The following is a 20,191-nucleotide window of genomic DNA, read 5'->3' as shown; positions in this document are numbered from 1 at the left end:
AAAATAAAACAACCTAATTCTGAAATTATCTTAAAAACTTCTGAACTAATTTCATGCATTCTTGACAAAAGGCTTTCAGGCTTTGAATTTTGGCAGGGTGTTAGACTATGAACTTAGAAATGAAGCACTCAAAGAGGAATTTGGGCTATTTACATTAGAAAAGCTGAACTCTTTTTAGCAGTACATGAAAGCACATAATTAACTTCTTCTCTAAATTGTTATTTTTCTTTCTAGTGATTTCACTTTTTCTGTTATGAAGGTTAACAGTGGATAATTTTTGGGGTAGTGTATTTTTTAATTTATTTTATAGTTAAAAACACTGTTTTTACAGTAAATCTCCCTTGGTCTGGATGTTCCCATGCTTTTTACTTTCACCAATACACAGAGAATATGAAACATCAGTCTGGTGAGATTTTAAATTCCTGTTGCAGAAGCAGAAGACAACATGGGTATTGATGCAAAGAATTAAGTGAGAAGTTTCATGTTGCTGCCCTGCTGATTAACTGCCATCTCAGAGGGCTGCCGGGTTTTATGGTTCATGTGCCTTGCTGAGAAGGTCTCGGTGTCTGATTTGCTATTGGATCTTTTTCTCATGGAGCTGGAATCAGGTCACAGTTATGGGCTGTGCTGACTTCTAGGGTACCAAGAACATGGTCCCAGGGTATACCTGTGAAAGATTGTTTTCAGTTAAAATATATTTCATTGACTCACAGAATGGTCTGGATTGGAAGGGACCTTCAAGATCATCTAGTTCCAATCCCCCTGCCATGCACAGGGACATATTTCACTGAACCAGGTTTCACAGAGTTCTATACAATCTGGCCTTGAACACTTCCAGGGACGGGGTATCCACAACTTCTCTGGGCAACCTGTACCAGGGCCTGATCACCCTCACAGTAATGATTCTTTCCTAATATTTGATCTGAATTCTTTCAGTTTGAATGCATTCTCCCTTGTCCTGTCACTATACACTCTTGTAAAAAGTTCTTCACCATCTCTTCAGTGGGATGTCTTCAGGTACTGGAGGACAGCAATTAGGTCACCCCTAAACCTTCTCTTTCCCAGGCTGAACAGCCCCAGTGCTATCAGCTTTTCCTCACAGGAAAGGTTCTCTATCCCTCTAATCATCTTGGTGGCCCTCCTCCTAGTGGCACTTGCTCCAACAGGTTGACGTCCTTCCTGTGCTGAGGATATCACTGGTTTTATTTCAAAAAATAAAAATTAACACAAGTTTTTCTAAAAAATGAGCTGCCAGCCAAGACTGTAATGACAAAATAAGATATTCAGTGATGTAGCACAGAGAATCATTTTTGAAAAACAGCATGGAATAACATCTCAGGGGATTTTCTCCTCCTTTGGAGTATCCTGCCAGTTCACATTCACAATAATGAGAACTGCACACACCTGCCACGTGTTTGGCAGAGCACAGCTTCCATGGCAACTTCATGTAAAGTATCCTAATTTGGATGGGTGGAGGAAGTAGGAGAAGGATGTCTGTCTAAGCCACAAACTCCTCATGTGACCTTGTACAACTCATATATAATAATGCAAGTTCACCATTGGTGGTGCCGGGAAGTGCTTTAACATTTTGGTTCATCAAGGGAGAAACTAAAAATGTTCTTATAGGTGGTCCCAAACTGGGAAAAATGATAGGGGAATGTGATCTCTGCCTGTTACTTGAGAGCCAAGCCTTCCACAAGGATTTGTCAAAAGCATAGTGACACAGCTGGAGCCCAAGCCATTATCTCTGCCTGGAAGAGACAATACCAAGCATTTGCAGGCATTCCTGGCATCTCTGCTAGGCAGCTCTGCTCTGTTCATGGATTTTCCTGACCTGTTGCCTATTTGTTTTTCAAGCAGCATATTTATGCACAGTGATAGCACAAAAGATAATGAAATTTATTAATTCACCAGTGCTTCAGGCATATATACACAAGCTTAGCTGCAAATAAAGTGTTTCTTGGAACCTGGTGACTGCCTTCATGCACGTTGATGATTATTGCTGTGTAATAATAGAAACCAGAGAAAGGAACAAGGGGTACACTTGAAATAAAAGAAAATAAAGAGCAAAGGTTTGTTAAAGTAGCTTTGCAAAATGAAGAGTTAAATAATGAACTGGAAAAATGGGAAGTGCAACTGAAAACAGAGAGCAAATGTAATAAATATGATAGTATTCCTTTTTCAGATAGATTTTTAGATTTTGTAAAAAAAAAAAAAGTGATTCATGCATCCTACAAACCCTGCATTTAAAATTAGTAGAACTAATTACATGAAATAATGCTGCTCAATTTAAATGACTTCAAAATAGGCAAAGGCAATAAGCTTTCTAGCAGTCAGGTTTCAGAGAAGATCTCTGAGCTGAGGCATTCAAACCACAGCTTAATGTCTTGTGGCTGACTTTAGGAGGATGATTAACTCTTGATTCATGGTTCTGGGGACAGCAGCCAGCAGCCACTTCCTCTGGAACAGTGCTGATGTGTTTACACTGCTTTGAGCAAAAAGTGCTTATTGTATGCTTTATAGAAATGTTGCTTTCTACTGCCCCTTGCACTGGTCTTGCTCATACACTCAGATGGAGCAGCTTCTTTATTACAAGGCACAAAACTTGTATTGCACTGCTGGCAGGTGGTTGCTTGCCTGCTCTAGGGAAGTTGCTGCCTTTAATTTTGATGAACAGCCATTTGCTAAAAGGAAGATTCTGTCTGTACTTTTTTATTTTAATCTTTTTTTTTTTTTTTTTTTTTTTTGGTCAGTGCATTGCTAACAACATGATTGATGCCAGGTTGTAGGAAGCTATAAGTTTGTGTGCTTAAATATGGTGTGTATGTTTGTTGAATAAAGCACCATGAGAAGGTTAAAAATTCACCATAGTACAGGACAAATAAAATAATGTAAGAAAAATGAGGGAATAACCAACCTGCAGGAACCAAGAGCCATGATCCAAGAAGAAAGAACAGAAGAACACTGTAAATAAAACTATAAAACCAAAGAACAACTTTGCTTGACCTTTGTATTCATTGGCTCAGTGAAGCACTCACTGATAGGCTGCCATTACCCCTTATTCACATAAGCTCCTTCCTCTTAGAGCATGCACTGTTAAATCACTGTACAATCTATATTTAAACAGAGACCAGAGAATGAAAAGCCAATGACTGTAAATTTGTTTTGTACACAGGAGATGACTTTTTTTTTTTTAATTGTGGAAATATCATCAAAAGTCTTAAATATGCCTGTTTCAAATGTGAAGAAACAAACTATCAGTTGGAGAAACTACTGCATACAGAAGTGCTTGTTGCACAGCATAGGTCACCCCATAAGATCTGATTTCTTGGTTATTGAACCTACTACCACTGGATGAGGCAGAAAAACATTTCACTTGATCATACTCCTGTTAAATTTTAATTTCTTAAACTGAAAGCTCATTTGGAGGATTTTTAAATGTTTTAAAAATAATTTAGTCTAGGAAAGACATACAGTTCATGATATCAGTAATGTAGTGGAAAGAATCCACTCAGAACATACTGATACAAAATTTCTCAATATTTTAGGACAAAATAAAGTTGAGGTTGAGTTTCCTTACTTTGAAGGCTGAGTCTGTGGTGGTTATCTGATAATAGGAGTCTCAGAGCTGTCTTCACATGACCTGCAACCGCAGTTCGGAGGGAGGAGGAACAGAGAAGTGACACACAGTGAAAGAGCAAGAGAAGTCCCAATCAGTGGTTTTAAGGTCAAATTTTGAGTGATCTTATTGTTCACTCATGTTTCTTTTTTTACCAGTTTCCATCATGTGTTTTTGTCAGTTCTAAATCTTGCTCCTAAAAAGGACAAAGTGCAGATAAAATCTAATCTTCTGATGTCAGATAGCTTCATGACCTTGCATTAGACTGTCTCATTTCTAAAGATTAACTTGCCTTTGTGGAAAAATTAATCCTCAACGCTAACTTTTTTAAAATAAAAATGTCCCTGGTAAGGTGGGAAGGCTAGGTCCCAGCCTGAGGCTTAGCTGAACAGACCATGAAAAGCTGTGGGGCATAACAACTAGCAGTGAGAGGAGACGGCAGAAACCATGGGTAATACTCTGAAGGATTTAAAAAAAAAAAATGATTTAAAGCAAACCTTACAGGTGTTTAGGGGGGAATTGTGTGAGAAGCAGTCAGACTCCACTGACTTCTGCAGAGAGGTACAGGGGACCTCTGGGAGCTGAGGGGGTGAGGTCTAGAAAACCCTTTCAAGCAGTGTCTCATGTGGCTGAAATGATCGAGATAACAGCATCACAGATATCAAATTTGGGTACAAAGGTAGCAAAAATGGGACCAAGACAGAAAAGTAACATGTGGGGTTGTTTATTTGGGAGAGCAGGAAGCTAGAAAAAGGGAAATGAAGATAGGCTGGAAAAGAACAAGCACGGGAAAATGAGGAGAGGAGAGAACAAAAGGAGTTTGTTATGTATGAGCAAGTGGCTGGTTAATACCTTGGGCCAAATCCTTTGCAGGCTACCCCATCTTGTTAAAATTTGTTTCAATTCTCTGTGTGAGTTCACTTTTGGTCCTGTGTCTGAGATGTTGGTATGCACACAGGGTCTTGTCCAGTTGTAAAGGAAGTGAAGATGTGAGCCTAAATAAAAGGAGGAGATGAGACAGATAAGTTAAGACCTATAAACTGCTGTCAGAGGGCAGCTTCTGGTGCATGTGGACTTTATATTGCAATGGGGCAGAAGGAGCCAGGGAGCATGGATCATTCACCTTGTTTTCTGAAACTGAGTAGGCACTTGACTCCCTTTTGAGTCCCTAAGAAATAGTTTACTACACTCCCAGTCAACTAAAGACCTAATTTTTAATTCTACCTATTATACAAAGTCCAACCACTTCTGACAAGATCTGTTTTGTCAGGAAGGTCAGCAGTTTCCCATGCTTCATCCAATTCTGATCCAACAAATAACTTTTGCGAGTCACTGGGATCTAGGAAGTTGACTGATCTACAAAGTAGATGAGCTTTCAGTACAATAAGAGGACCACTGGATGCAGAACAAAGTATTTTAAAGAAGAAAGGATCTCAGTTGGAGATGAAATGCTTTTTTAGACAAGTTCAATAATCTATCTCATTACACAATGTTCATTTAATTTATTTTCTTTTTTCCCTCTGGAATATTCAGTTTTAATTCTGGCCTTGAGAGAGCTAAAGAAAAGCAAAGAGGAGAACATGAAAGACCACAGATAAACCCATAAGGACACAGGGCTTCTATCCTAAGTCAGTTTTTTTCCAAGACAGTATCTTAATCTTTCTTAAAAAAATGAAGCCTATAACTAAAGCAAACTACATTGATAGGTTTAAATATCAACTATTTTTTCCCCTCAAGTTAATATCATCAAAGATCTTAAATATGCCTATTTCAAATGTGAAGAAACAAACTATCAGTTGAAGAGACTATTGTATACAGAAGTGCTTGTTTATCATTCTTTCCTGAAAGGTGATACCTTACTAACTTCTGTGACTTTTAGGGTTATTCCAGCCTCACTCTCAAGGTGAGAGGTGGAAGTAATTTTCCTCCACACTGTGCATGCAGAGAGGTTGAACATTTCACAGGCTCCCTGTGCCCTTGAACTCTTTGGAGAAAGATCAGGGCTTTGTGGGTTGTTATTGAATGGGGAAGTTTATTTCTCAGTCTTGAGGAGGTGACCCACTATGACTGAACTCTAAGCATTGACTCTTACTCATTAGTGGGTCCAGCTTTTGACATAACATTCAGTTGCAGCATATTTTGTTACCAGCACATAGGCCAGATATACTCCACTGTAAAACTGGTTTCAGAGACTTGACATAAAGCCTTGTAAAGATGCTTTTAATTCACATTAATGATTACAACACCAGCCTGGGACACAGGTGTCCAAAATGCTCCAATTGTCTTTGAGAGAAATTTTTGTAGAAGTTTACAGCTATTAATGCCTTTCAGGAAAACAAATATCAACAGCAATCACTTCCATTCAACAGAATCTATAAAAGTAAGGTAATCTTACATGCGTCAAGTCCATGGACCATGTGGACATGACATGTTCCAGCGGGAGGAAGAAATACAAGGCACTTACTTTCCAGTGTTTCATGTTCCAGCTTCAGACAAATATTTTTAGATTTTCCATTCATATCATGTTTCTATAGGCGTTCAATTTAAAAGGAAAACACAGAATTGGAATAAAGGGAATACAGGTCACCTTGAGGGGTAGGTATCTTGTCAAGAGATAAAAAAACGTGCATAAATCTGAAAATCAGTGACAATTTGTCATAATTTTATTGGGTCTATGACAGTTCAAGGAAATAAATCTCACTCTTTTTCATGTATTCTTAAATTGCTTGATGACCTATGCAGTTTTGAAGAGTCACGGCACAGAGCAAGAAGACTTTAGAAACTGTAAACCACAAAGCCATATTTGATGAATGTGGGTGGGATTTTAGCTTTGGAGCAGGGTTTTCTAATCAGAGTGTCTTAACTTAAGCTCATCTCTTCTACACACGTCATGATGGCAGACCTGATACTCAGTGCTTCTCAGCAACCTCAATGTGAGAGCAAAAAGATCACCTGCATATTAGTGACAAGTTCATACTCATTATGAGATTCAATTTTAATGTGTCCCAGTTACCAGCTGTCTGGAAGGACTAACCCAGTTCTATTTAATGTGTTGGAGTGGCTGTCTTATACCACAAATACCTAAAATTAGTGAATCTCATGTATGATGTGCAGGTCCGCTGGAATTACAGCCACTTCAATAACATCCTAAAAGATTTCCAATACACTGTGAAAAACATGTGGACATGACAGATGGGGAGAATGCAATATGCCAATGAGATCAATGTATTACCTATATTTCATCTAAGTCAGACACAATATGTTTCGTATGTAGAGGTGACCTTTGGCAACATGCTTGCCATGCTTGTGGTGATTTACATAGAACTGATAGCAACACTTCATTAGACTCCTAAAGTTCATGGAAAAATATTGAGTGCTCTGCTGTGTTTTTTTAGCTTTAGTAACCAGACTTGCAATAATCACTCGGCAAACGCATCTGCTCACCATCAACATTTTTCTATCACATTCTGATTTCTAAATTAGTGCATTAAAGCAGTCGAAGAAGCAATATGTTTATACTGTTCTCCCTGAGGGCTATTAATAATCCCTTGATGGCCATGTCAAACTCCCATTGCTTTTGTGATGGCCATTTCCTATCCAAGGGTATAATTTAACCCAGGGAATTTATCAGCTACAAAATAGGCATAAGCATCTCAGAAGAGGCATTAAAACTATATTTTAACTTATCCCATTGTCATTATGCTTGATGAGCTATTTTCAGGTCTGTCACTAAATGAAATGTCATAAAAACAAAAGGGTCCAGATGTTTGGAGCTCCTCTGGAAAATGACTTCAAAGAACCAAAATAGTCTAGTCATTATGGGACAAAATTCTGTGGTACCTAATTCAACAAAATTATTAGTGAACCCAAAAACTTTTTTTCGGTTTTTTTCCCACATAATTTTTTTTGTGAAGAATACTGACTGCTTCTTCTTTTGTCCAAGAATCACCTCTAGCTCAGACCCTTGAGCAGGCAATGACAAAACACAGCTCTTCCCTTCCACTGCACCTGGCTGCAGCTGCTGCAAGCTCTGAGGAAAGACAGCTGGAAAAGCTAAAGCCACAATCTAATCTTGAAGGTAACAAAAAGAAGAGAGTGATTTGGATATACTGCTGAGGTCTACTAAACACAAAGAGAAATAGGTTTCCAGAAAAGTATCAGCAAGCTACTTAGACAGTGGAAATTTGTAGAAAATAAAATGTTTTCTCTATCAAACCAAGCTGAGAGTGAGGATAATTGGTGTTAAAATAATTGCTTTCTGTAAGAGATCCAGGTCTGTTGGCTTCCTAGAGGTGTGAGGTCCAAAGTGCACCAGAGCCAGAGCAGATCAAAAGAGATTGTGGTTAAAAGACAGTGAGAATTGTGACAACTGTGTTAGTGTCGGAGATATTCATGATAGAGAACAAAAGTACCGGTAGGAAAGTAACCAAGAATAAATAACCAAGAAAATATAACCAAGAATCCCAAAAAGCTTTTTGTTTTTTTGAGCAACATGTTATGGAGAAGATTTTAAAAAAAAAATTTCAGGGAAAAGGAAAGCAAAACCTGGATAAATGATTCAGTTTAAAGAACATTTTACTATATCTAAGACTTTAGGGTAAACTGAGATAATGGAGCATACAAATGATGCAGTGTTTAGTGCAAAGTTAAATACTTTTGAAAACCACACAAGCCAAATTATTCTTGCTTGGCTGCTCAGGGTGTGCAACAGCATTTAGAAGTGCAGTTAAAAGCAGTCAAACTAATTCCTCTTAGAAATTTTGAGGTGTGTCTTTCAATATTTTTTTTACCTCAAAGCCTATGGGTTAAGTGAGGACAAAAGAAGGCTTTGTTTTTATTCTACTCTACAAACTTCAAATCATAGAACAGTTGAGATGGAAAGGCGTATCTGGAGACTGCCTAGTCCCCCTGTTCAAAGTAGGGTCAGCTAATGCTGGTTTCCCAACATCTTGCCCAGATGGGTTTTGAGAATTTTCAAGGATGGACAGTCCACAACCTCTGTGTGCAATCTGTGCCACTGTTTGACACACTCACTGTGAAGGAGTTTTGTCTTCCACTTAAGTGATATTTCCTGTATTTCAGTTTGTGGCTTCTCTGTCTTGTGCTATCACTTAGTGTTATTGGGAAGGGTTTGGCTCTTTCTTTTTCCTTCATCCCTAGCTCTTCTATACATTGTCAGGATTTCCCATGAGGTTTTTTTGGCTGATTCATCACAGCTGTCACAGCCTCTCCTAGTATGTAAGATTTCCAAAGGCCTCAGACATCTTCATGCCTCTTTCCTGAGCTCACTCCAGTTTGTCCATATCTGTTGTACTGGAAAGCCTGGAAATGAGCACAGAACTGCAGATATGTCTTACCAGTGCTGAGCAGAGGGAAGGGATCATGTCCCTCAACCTGCTGGCAACACCGTGTCATTCAGCCCAGAAGGCTGTTGACCTTCTTTGCTGTGAGGCTTGGTTATGGGCTTATATTCAGTTTGGTGTTCACAAGGACTCTCTGGTCCTTCTCTGCACAGCTGCTGTCCAGCTGTCAGCCACACCTTGCCATGGTGCTCAGGGTTATTTCTCACCAGGAGCAGAGCTGACATTTTACTTTCTTGGACTTTATGAGGTTCTTCTTGGACCAATCTTCCAGCCTGTAGGTGCCTTTGAATGTTAGCACAAGCCTCTGGTGCATCAAGCCCTATTTATATTGCCTGCAGACTTGCTGAGGGTGCATCCTGTCCCATCACCCAATCCTAGATAAAGCTGTTAGGCAGTGCTGACTTGAGTACAGACTGCTGGGGTGCACTGCTGGTGACTGTTCTTCAGCTGGACTTTTACTGCTGATCATAACCCTTTAAGTCCAACATTCAGCCAGTTTTCAATCCACCTCACTGTTTACTTATGCAGTTCTTATTTCATTAGTTTGTCTGTGAGGATACAATGGGAGACATAGTTGGAATATTTCCTGAATTCAAGGTAAAAAACATCCACTGCTCTCTCCTTTGGAGAGTCCTCTTCACCATTGAAGCAGTCAATTCAGTCACTTGAGTTATCTCTTTTCCCTCTGCAAAGTACTGAGTCTTTCTAATAGACAATTAAATGGTTTGGGAACTGCAGTCAGATTTATATATTATCAGTTCCATTCCCATTGGTGCTACTGTCAGATTTTGAGAAAGGCTACATTTGCCTCCCAGTGAAAACTGACAGTAAAACTAATTCTTCTCATCTGATTTAAATATCTAAAGATTAATCTTTAGTTCAAGTCATATATTTTACCTGTTACAAAGAAAAATGCAGTGTGATAATCTCTGGACAACAACTTTCCCTGTCCTCATGTAAATTTCTAAGGTGAGAGGATGAATTTCCTCTTGGAAGTAGTTGACTCTTTACACTGTGGGTCTATACAGTCCAAATGAAATTGCACCTATAGTTTTTACAAAGATAAGTGAAATTATCCTCTCCCTTACATAAAAAAAACCACAACTTTAATCATGCCTATATCCCTAATGTTCTACTGATGTGGGCACCATGCTGTACCCATAGCTGGGGTGAACAGGGAGAGAGGGGGAAAGTATCAGTTGTGGAGACTTAATCCCCATCACTGGCATGGACTTCTGATCCTGCAGAGGAACAGTTTTCCTTTAGGACAGACAATATGGAGAATAATCCCTCCATTTATATTTGTCCAACCCTGTGCAGTGCATGGGAACAAGGGAACAGCAGCAAAATGTCTCCCTGCAGAGCTGACTAACAGCATCTGCAGCAGGAATGCTGCCAATAAAAGTGTGAGAGGCACCCTGGTGATGCTGCTTTGTTGACAGTGAGACATCAGACTGCCTTCATTAACAGAGATGCTGTCTATACTTTTGGATTCTTATCTGCCTATTTTACTGCTGTGCTGGAGTTAATTTTTTCCATAGTAGCTGGTATGGGGCTATGTTTCATGCTTGTGCTAGAAACCTTCTAATAATTCAAGGGTGTTTTAGTTACTGTTGATCAGTGCTCAGAGTCAAGGCCTTTTCTGCTCCTCAACCCACCCCACCAGCGAGGAGACTGGGGGTACACAAGGAGGGGACACAACCCAGTTGACACAAGGGATGTTCCATACCCCATGGTAACATGCTCAGCAAATAAAGCTGAGGGGAGAAGAAAAAGGGGGAGGTTCAGAGTGATGCCATTTGTCTTCCCAAGTCACTGTTACACAGGTTTGGTCCCTGCTCTCCTGGGGATGGCTGAACACCTGCCTGCCCATGGAAAGAAATGGCTTCCTGGTTTTGCTTTGTTTGTGTGTATGGCTTTTGCTTTCCCTATTAAACTGTCTTTATCTCAATCCACAGGTTTTTTTTACTTTTATTCTTGCATCCTGATGTGGTGGAAGAGTGAGCAAGAGGTTGTGTGGGGCTGAGTGCCAGCTGGGATTAAACCATGACAATGGTTTACTGCTGGTCCTTTTCTCCTCTGTTTACTGTGGCCTTACTAAATTCATGGCCACCTCATCATAAACATGATTTCTCCTCTGCTATTCATAGCGAAGCACAATTGTGCCAATTGCATCATGATTAGCAGCAATATTCATCTTTGGCAGAGGAATGATAAGAGCCCTTATTGCAGTTAGATCAATTAATCTGTGAAGAAATGCTATGAAAATGTTCTCACTCTGCAGGCTGAGAATGGAATACATTAGCACAGAAGAGTCTATAAGTTTTTGTCAATATAACAGTTAATGGTTCTTTATTTGGAAGAACTAAAGAAAGGTTTTCACCAATTTGAATAAATCCATTTAAATGTTACATAAATGCATGAGATTGCATCTAGTGTCTGTTATAATAGGTCAGCATTGTAGATAATTTCTCCATTGCAATAAGGCTATGACAGATCTGGAATATATTATTCTGGAATAGCCAAGACTGGAACATAATAATACATAAAGATGAAAGAAGCTGTAATACCTAATGTATTTCTATATGCTGCAGAAATCTGTCTTCCATATAAAAATTAATGAAACCTCTTTCCCGAATATTGGACTTTACTGTCCTGAAGTAGATGCTTTCCATAAGTGTATGGTGTGAAAGGTAGAGCACACAGCCATGCCCCCACCCCACAGCAGAAGTCATTTCTGATTCTGATATTGCAGATACCAGCCATCTTGTTAATTTTAAGTAATTGCAAGATTGGTAATTCCATAGCTATTTAAAGGTATTTGTTTGCAGGAGGACACCTGGATCATACTTATTTTTGAGAGCACATGCTCACTAGGCTCCTCTTTACCATGGGCCAAACATCACATAGGCATCCTTTATATTTATCCTGAGACATTTCATGCGTATTCAGTTCTTTTTTTCTGCAGATTCTTGTAAATAACTGTGGTCATCTTCCAATTTTTGACTGTCCCTTTTTGATATCAATGTCAAAACTCTGTTGGCACAACAGTACTTTTTGTATATCTTGATATTGATAAATATGGAATGCCTGATGATCTGAGTGTATTATACACTCTCACAGTTACTGGTAGCTATAATAGCTTTAAAAGGTCCAAAACAGTGAAGCAGTCATCCCTGAGGGATGAGAGTGCTTTGCTGTTGTCTGGACTGCAACTTCCATATAAAATTAACTTTTCTTACATGGATGTTAACCTAGGAGAAAGTTGCCGTGAAATCATTGCCATCACTATTGACTATTATAGTAACCTATATTCTTTATTAAAGCCAAGAAATACAGTGTAATTGTATTTATTAGCCAGGCATTTATATATTTTTTTTTTTTCTTGACTTTACTAAGCATTTAGCTGTCTTGTCCTTCAATTGGGAAGGAATGAAGAGAGAGAGAAATCTTGCTATGTTCTCTAAAAAGTATGAGGAAAGCATTTCTGACAAGCTTGCCAGATCCCAAGGTTCTCTTGGCACTGAAAAAGAAGGATGCTGCTTTTTATGATTTGCTTTTATATCAAAGAGCAATTTGTTTGCTGATAGATGGTGCAGTTAGTCATAATATTAACCCACAAAAATGATAAAAGGTGATTTTTGGTTGGAGAAAATATAGCCAAGGCATACAAAATGCAAGCAGCCTGAAGTTGTTAGTAGAAGAAACAAAGGGGAAGAGCAATAAACATTGAAACTGCCTTGAAGTTCATAAGGGATGAAATGGAGGAGTATTGTCAAGTGCAAAACTCATCCTCAAGAAAGCTTAGTATTCACTAACTTTCACGCTAGTTACCAGATTAGTAGTGTAACTAAAATCTTGGAGTGAGAGAAGAGGGAGAAAATGGTAAGCTTGGTCAAAATTTTAATAGAATGTGTGCTCAATGGGGAAATTCAGAGGTCAGGCAAAAGTTAAAACTCCACAAACTGTCCCTAGGCTCACTCATGAGAACAATTCCTTCAAGTTGGAGGGAAGCTTTAAGGTTTACAAAGAGGTCGCCATGCACCTGTAGAATTTAACACTGAGCATGATAGCAGTGTAACTTTGTGCAGGTGTGTCACACTGGTGGGAAGACAGTTAACATACAATATGAAAGAAAGCAGGGCTTATTAATGACTAAAGAAATTCCACTAAATTCACCCAAGATAAAAGTCACACAGTATATTGAATTCCAAACCTTCCTATTCCTCTGGAAATCTTTGAATGGGAACATCTGTATGAAAAAGTCTGTGATCTCATCTTGATTGTGGAGGTGGTCAGTGTAAATGGCGGAACACCCTCACCTAGAGAAAATTCTGAGTTCTGGGATTTTTACTGGTAGCATTTTTACCATGAGAAAAGAAATATTTTGCTGTGGGTTGTAGCTGGCATCAAGAAGCTGAAGGCATGCACAACAAGGACAGCATATCCCATCCATCCTAATGAAGCACTGAGTCATAGAGCCTGCCACTCAATTTAAACAGTTTAACACCACATGGGAACATGAGCACAAAATGTCCTGTTTTGTGTACTCACAAAACAACATGAAGATGGCATAGATGGCAAAGTGACTGATGGAATGGCAACACAGATAGGAGTGAAGAGGCAGTGTTGACTCATCTGTTGGATCAGAAAACACAGACAAGTTCTGTGGTTGTCTGTTTCACATGATGGACAGTCTACTGCTGCCAAGGAGAGTTGTGCACTGGGAATGACATCAAATAAAAACACAAAGCAAAACCAAATCCAAATACTGTGCAACGCACAGCAGATGAAGTAGAAACAAATCAGGCAACAATGGAGACTGCGGTTTCTATCTGAATATAGATTTTCAGCTTTCTCAAACAGAATATTAATCAAGAGGTAGAAGAAAATTGGGATTTCAGCAAGAATAACAGGATGGTAAGGGCACTGGAACAGGTTTGTGGACTTGACACTGGAAGATTGTACAGAGCTCTAAAAAACCTGATCCAGTGAAAGTTGTCCTGGTCCATGGCAGGGGGGTGGAACTAGATGATCTTGAGGGTCCTTCCAACTCAGATCATTTTATGATTCTATGATTCCATGACTTTTTATAGCATATACTGGAAACAAATCTCATTTCACACTAAACAAGGCAGCCAGAAAACAATCTTGGGAAAAAAGTCAGTGCCCCTTGCATACCTTTGACATCTTTCGAAATATTTGGTAGTGCTATCAAGCTTTTATTACTTCACCTTTCATCAGTCAGTCTCAAGATATGGGATTTAACTGGAGAATTCACTCAGCTTTGTCAATTCAAAAGCCAAACAATCTCTCTACCAAGTTGTGTAGGTTCTTTCTAGGAAAAATAAATAGACCCTTCCCTAGTATGATCCATCTCCATGCAGAGTGGTGTAATGAAGCTTAGAGGACTGAAGGGACACTCAGAATTATCCAGCAACAATCATGGATCATTTCTACGAACTGAAATGTCCAGTGAAACATCAGGCAGAGGTATTCTCAGTTCCACAATGAATTAGCAACTGTATATAAATCATACAGGCATTGTTTAAATTTCCAACTCAAATAAATAAAGATCAGTTAAGGCAGATTACCACCTGATTCTAATGTATTCTAAGACTCATTCTTGCTGTGGAATATGATTAATCCCAAAATTATGAGATCTTTTCCCACAGTAATTGATTAGAATACAGTCTCGGCTGCAGAATAAGAAAGAATATTATTCCTTATCATTAAGGTTGTTTTTTCAGGCCTACATATAATTCAGAATCTGTGAAAGTAACATTTTTTGAGGACTTTTGATTACTTCACTATAGTTGAAGTTCTGATAATTGGATGAGTTATTTTAACAGTGACAATAGTTTTTCTTCAAATGAGTTTCCAGTCCCAATATAAGAAAATCTGAGAAAAAATTGTGTTGCCTGTAGCAGTCACGTTTGATTGTATGATCAGATAATCTTAAGTGGTGTTAAAATGTTGGATGCTACATCAGGTTGCCTGTAGCAGGAGCAGAATGGTAAAATAATAGTCATTACACAGTTATATTCTCAAGCATGTTTAGTGCTTATATAGGCATTTTTATAATTCAGAATGTTTTCCAAACATCTTTCATATATCTTGTAGGAAGGTAACTACATGATCATCCCATGTTTGGAAATGAAGACAAGAAGATTTAGGATTTTGAAATTTCTTGAAGCTGGTACTTTTGTGCAGATAATTGATCATGCCACTTACTGTTGATTTTTGTCACAGAATTAATTTTATGAGGTTAGCAATCTCTGTGATTATACTGCTGCCTGTATATCTGGTCCTTCCAAACCCAAGTGGTTTTGTATAACTTTCAGCTAAAACTAAAACTATCCAAAAATCCATGTTCATGAAAATCTGCCTTCTAAAGTGTCAAACTGGAGGGCTTTCCAAACTGCTCCTTTTACATTAATATTCTATGGCTCCTGAGAACCTGTCACTAGTGTTTTGTGCTATTGATTATGTTTGATTTACAGTCTCAGTAAAGCATATTTAACCCAGGAGAACATGCTCATCAACCTTATTCCTTTAATCTAAATCATCAAGCAGTTACTTTGCTGATTCTCCTAACATCTGTGAATTCTTTTATGACAGTATATGCTATGCAGTGGATGACCACGAACTTTCAGTGCTTTTTTTTCAATTCCTTTTTAATTTCCTCACGTGCAAGCAAGGCATTAAACAAGCAATAGCCATCTGACATCTCTCCTCACTAGATTTCCTCCTCTCTCTGAATAATTTTGATGGCTTTTGTGAAAATTGTTAGTTGCCTAGTAGCTGAAATGAAGAATTACATTTTGTTTTAATGGTAGGAATCTAATCAGAAAAAAAAAAAAATCAGAACCAGAAATCTAATATAAATGTCTTCTTGTTTAATGGACACAGTCAAGTCCCTCTGTTATATAAAAATATTAATGTCATGACATAAGGAAACATTCCTTAGATGGAAGGCATTAATTTCAAGGAATAAAAGAAAAAAAGTGAGAATTGAACCTTCAAGATGGCTTGAACCTCAATTATCATACTTTCAAAACAAGATGATTTTCATACAATACCCATGATAGTTGAAGGGAAAAAAAAACCAAAACATTTTAAGTTGACATTTTATCATCATCAATAGATAAAATATTTGAAAGTTCCTAGAAACTTTCCTGACAAGTCTCTATGGGATAACACCTATATAATATGTATATGAGGCAGCATGTTCTGCTTGTTCCATGCATCACAGGATGTTCTCCAAAGCTAAGAAAACAGTATCTCTGTATCTGATGTGGCAGACATTGTGACAGGGTCCATAATTTGCTTGATGTTGATATACTATCTTCTGGAAATTCCAGGAAATGCAAAGGCAGTTAAAGGGGCTCTTTTAGTTTCTCTGTTAGTTTTAATACCCATTACTGTTAGAGGTCTGGGACTTACCCATGTTATTTTTCAAAACACTTTTTTCTTTCAGGCTTTGAAGATGAAAGTGATAGTACACATGCAAAACAGCAGATGGAGGTAGTAAGATCTGAGATACCATATCATGCATGAATGTATGCATTTCTGTTCCAGACAAAAGCCATGACATGACATGAATAAATCTTCAGCCAAAAATTTTTTGATTGTTCGTATTGTGCAGATTTTTTGTATTTTTTTTTTTACTGAAAATGCAGTAGGTTAGAGAGCAGTCTGCTTCTTGATAAAGTATTTGTTGCTGTGATAAGGATGGGAGTTCAGTACTGAGGTTGAGGCATTTATTTTGTTAAATAAGGGAGAATCTCTTTCAGATAAACCCATGTGGATGCAGAAAAGGCAGAAAATTTCCCAAATGCTCACAAATCAGTCTTCAAAGCTACTTGTGCATCAGTGTTTGTTTCTGGCAATGGGAGACAGAGCCCCACCTTATTTTAAGGAACTGATCCTCTAAGTTGTGTCTGCAGTTCCTGGCAGCATCACCACTGTACCTGCAGTGAGGTACAGACATATCTGTCCTAGATATAAACCACCTAGGGCTTTTTCAATACAGATGAGCTGTGGTGATGAAAAACATGGGCTTGAGCTGATGTTTAACTGTTTTCTAAGGTCACAGATAGATCCAGTGGCACCTGTGATGAACTGCTGCCAGTCCCTAGGCTGGTGTTTTAGCTTTCTCAGATTCAGCAACACCTCAGTGCTGTGAGCAGCGGGAGACTTAGTGCTAAATGCAGCTCTGCTTCACAGCAGAGGATGTACCACTTCCTCAAAGTGAGCTTTCTATTTTTCCTTCTGACTTTCCTATTTACGTATTACAGTTTTTTTGGCCAAGCTGTCTTGAAAAGAAACGAAAGCCAAGCTGCCTTTCACTAGAGTTGTTAACGAAATTGAGCTCACTTCCTCCTCCATTACCCAGCTGGTGTAAATCAATACAGTTCTGGTGAATTAAGTGGTACTTTCTGCCATTTCCTCTAGTTACAAACTCAATTCAGTATCTCCCTGATAGTGGATGAGAACAAAGAATGTCAACAGAACAGCATTATATCTTGCATTTCTTTAGTGGGGATGGTTTCTGTCTCAGCAGTCCTTTTTATTTTTATTTCATTTTTATTTTGTTTGATTTCTTTACCCCATTCTGCTGCATTAGCAGCTATGTGGAGAACTGTGAAGTAATATTTTTGTTACACTGGCCTTCCTCAAGTTTTTTCCCATGTACCAGGGAGGTAGGCTGAACAGGTTCTAGTGGCACTTGCTTCTTGATCACTGCAGAGGCTCAAGCAACAGCTGTACACAAGAAGGAAAGAAAAGGCTCCCTGAATGCTAAATAGCTCTGTGTGGTTTGCCACCCACCCACTCTGCTGAAACATGGGCCATTAACTCAGTGTGGCTGATGCAATTTGAAAAGGGTAGTTCGTACAGCAGTCTACATTTGCCAGTAATAACCTTGTAGATGCAGGGGGGAAAAAAGGGGGGCACAACAGGATGCTACATAGAAGTATTCTAATTCACTCTGAAAAACATATAGTAACTAGCAATGTCTTCTGAGGTGAATAATCTTGAGCATTATAGACATGAAGGACAAAAGTTTTTAGAAGTTTGATTTTTTTATGATTTGAATTTCTGGACCATTTATATGAGACATAGTAAGAGTACATAGATGAATAATGGTCAGTGCAACTTATTTCTCTCTGAAAAGGAAGTTGTAGTGAGGTGGGGGTCAGCCTCTTACCACAAGTAACGAGTGGTAGGACAAGAGGATATAAGTAGCCTCGAGTTGTGCCAGGAGAGGTTGATATTGGGTGTTAGAAAAAAATTTCTGCAATGAAAGGGAGAGTCGGTATTTGGAACAGGCTGACCAGGGAAATGGTAGAACCACCATGCTTAGAAGTATTCAAAAAAATGTGGATGAGGCACTTAAACACATGATTTAGTGGTGGGCTTGGCAATGCTGGATTAATGTTAGGACTTGATCTTAGATTTCTTTTCCAACCTAAATACTTCTGTGGATAAACAATGCATCTATCAGGATTCAACTACCCATATGTGTGCTTGCACTGAGACTGGAGTATTTATTCAATTGTGAAATGGTAATGGCAGTATTTCCAGTATACAAAACCAATCACAGTAGCTAAAAGGGGACGAAAGGGAGACATAAGAGCTGCTGATCAGGCTATAGTCTTCTTGACAGGATTTTTCTGTATTCCTTTGTAAAGTTTAAAATGCCAGCTCTAGAAGTGTGCAATGGGGAAAATCTGCTCATTTAGTAGGGGATTCAGTGATATTTTTTAGCTGGCTCCAAGCAACCAAAAAGATCCAAAGTGTTATTGATTTATTTGGGTTAGAGCTGTTAAGTGTGCTTCCTAAAATTTGTGATTAATTAAATTCTTTGTTCTGCATAGACTTTGTAAAGGATTTGGGGGAAGTAACTTATAGTCTGGTATCTCATTAGAGGTTTGATGGAAGCACAGAGGAGGTGCTGAAGCTAATCATCACCCAACAAGTAATAAGGCATAAGAAGACTTGAGCAGGTTAGAAGGAAATTTATCACCTGAAAATTTGCTGATATTTACAAGTTTCTCTACTCCATAATGTGTTGTATATTTCATCTTAGTTTTATATCTCTTGGTTTATAGCTTTTCATTTTCTTTATCCTTATGAAGCAAGTTCAAGGAAGAAATAATAGGATTATCTCTGATGTGACAAGACAGTAAAATCCACAGAGCTGACTGTCAGCACCATTCTTGTTCCACCAAAGGGATTTTTGACATTTGGAAATAGGATTGTGCTAGACAGAAGAAAAATAGGACTTAAATAACCCTATTCGTGAATAAAACCCTCAGAAGAGCTTTGCAAAGATCTTTTTCTTTTAGTACTCTTTTTTATTTTTTTTTATTTTTTTTGCAAATACTTAACCAAGTGGCAGTTGAGAAGGGAAGTGTAGAAATGACAAAGCTAAGGTTGTAGCTGTAAGATTTATTGCACTGGGTCAGCAGCATTGCCAGAGGAGCTGAAGCTGAATGGAGTTGTGCTGAGGAAGTAGGATGGATGAGATGGTTTCAGACCTTTTAGGCTGACCATTAAATCCTCCCCATTACTGAACAAGATTGTCTTTTTAAAAGTCATAGAAATAATTAGCTTAATCCCACTGAGTGAGAGGTATGAGGGGTGGCTCACAGCATGTGTTTGGGGTCAGGCTTCAATTATCCACCATGGGTTGACCCCAGTTTGCTGCAGCACATAAAGCGCTATCACTGCCTTGTCTTCACTCAGATTTTGCAGTGCTAACTATATCAGTGCAGATCAAAATGTTATAACCATTTTTAGAAGTGGAAACACAGCTAATGGAATTAGAAAGACAGAAGTTACATATCACATTTTAGTCATACTTTTTCCCCGTGTTTTGGTCTCTTTTACAGTGGAACAGAAGTCTCTTCCTTTTAGCAGACAATCTGGAACTGTGTTCCTCTTTGTCAGCTTATTTTTTGACTTTATATAATGTCGAATATTTAAACACAGATTTTTTATTTTTTTTCTTGTTGAATGCCAGAAAGAAAGAAATTTGGTTGTTCTGCTTTTTGGAGGGTTGTCATGCACCAATCAGCTTGCTGAGTTACAATATTTTGGCTGATGCACAGCAGACCCTGTACCTGCTTTAAAATTGTGATGATATAGCTTTAAGTTCAGGGAAGAATGTTTGAAAAAGTACATTTCACCGCTTAGGAATTCT

General features: G+C 38.4%; 1 long non-coding RNA gene across 1 annotated transcript; it reads right to left on the bottom strand.

Annotated features, from left to right (window-relative positions):
• Positions 1-243: 243 nt before the first annotated feature.
• LOC147654282 (uncharacterized) lies at positions 244-3,701 on the bottom strand. The gene is made up of 2 exons (XR_015283959.1): positions 3,581-3,701; positions 244-667 (listed from the first exon to the last, which is right to left on the bottom strand). It is a non-coding gene; the product is annotated as an uncharacterized LOC147654282 (long non-coding RNA).
• Positions 3,702-20,191: the final 16,490 nt, after the last annotated feature.

Source organism: Cyanistes caeruleus, chromosome 3, assembly GCF_971803275.1.
Source record: "Cyanistes caeruleus chromosome 3, bCyaCae1.hap1.1, whole genome shotgun sequence".
Classification (NCBI taxonomy): Eukaryota; Metazoa; Chordata; class Aves; order Passeriformes; family Paridae; genus Cyanistes; species Cyanistes caeruleus.
This window is presented reverse-complemented; position numbering and strand designations above follow the sequence as displayed.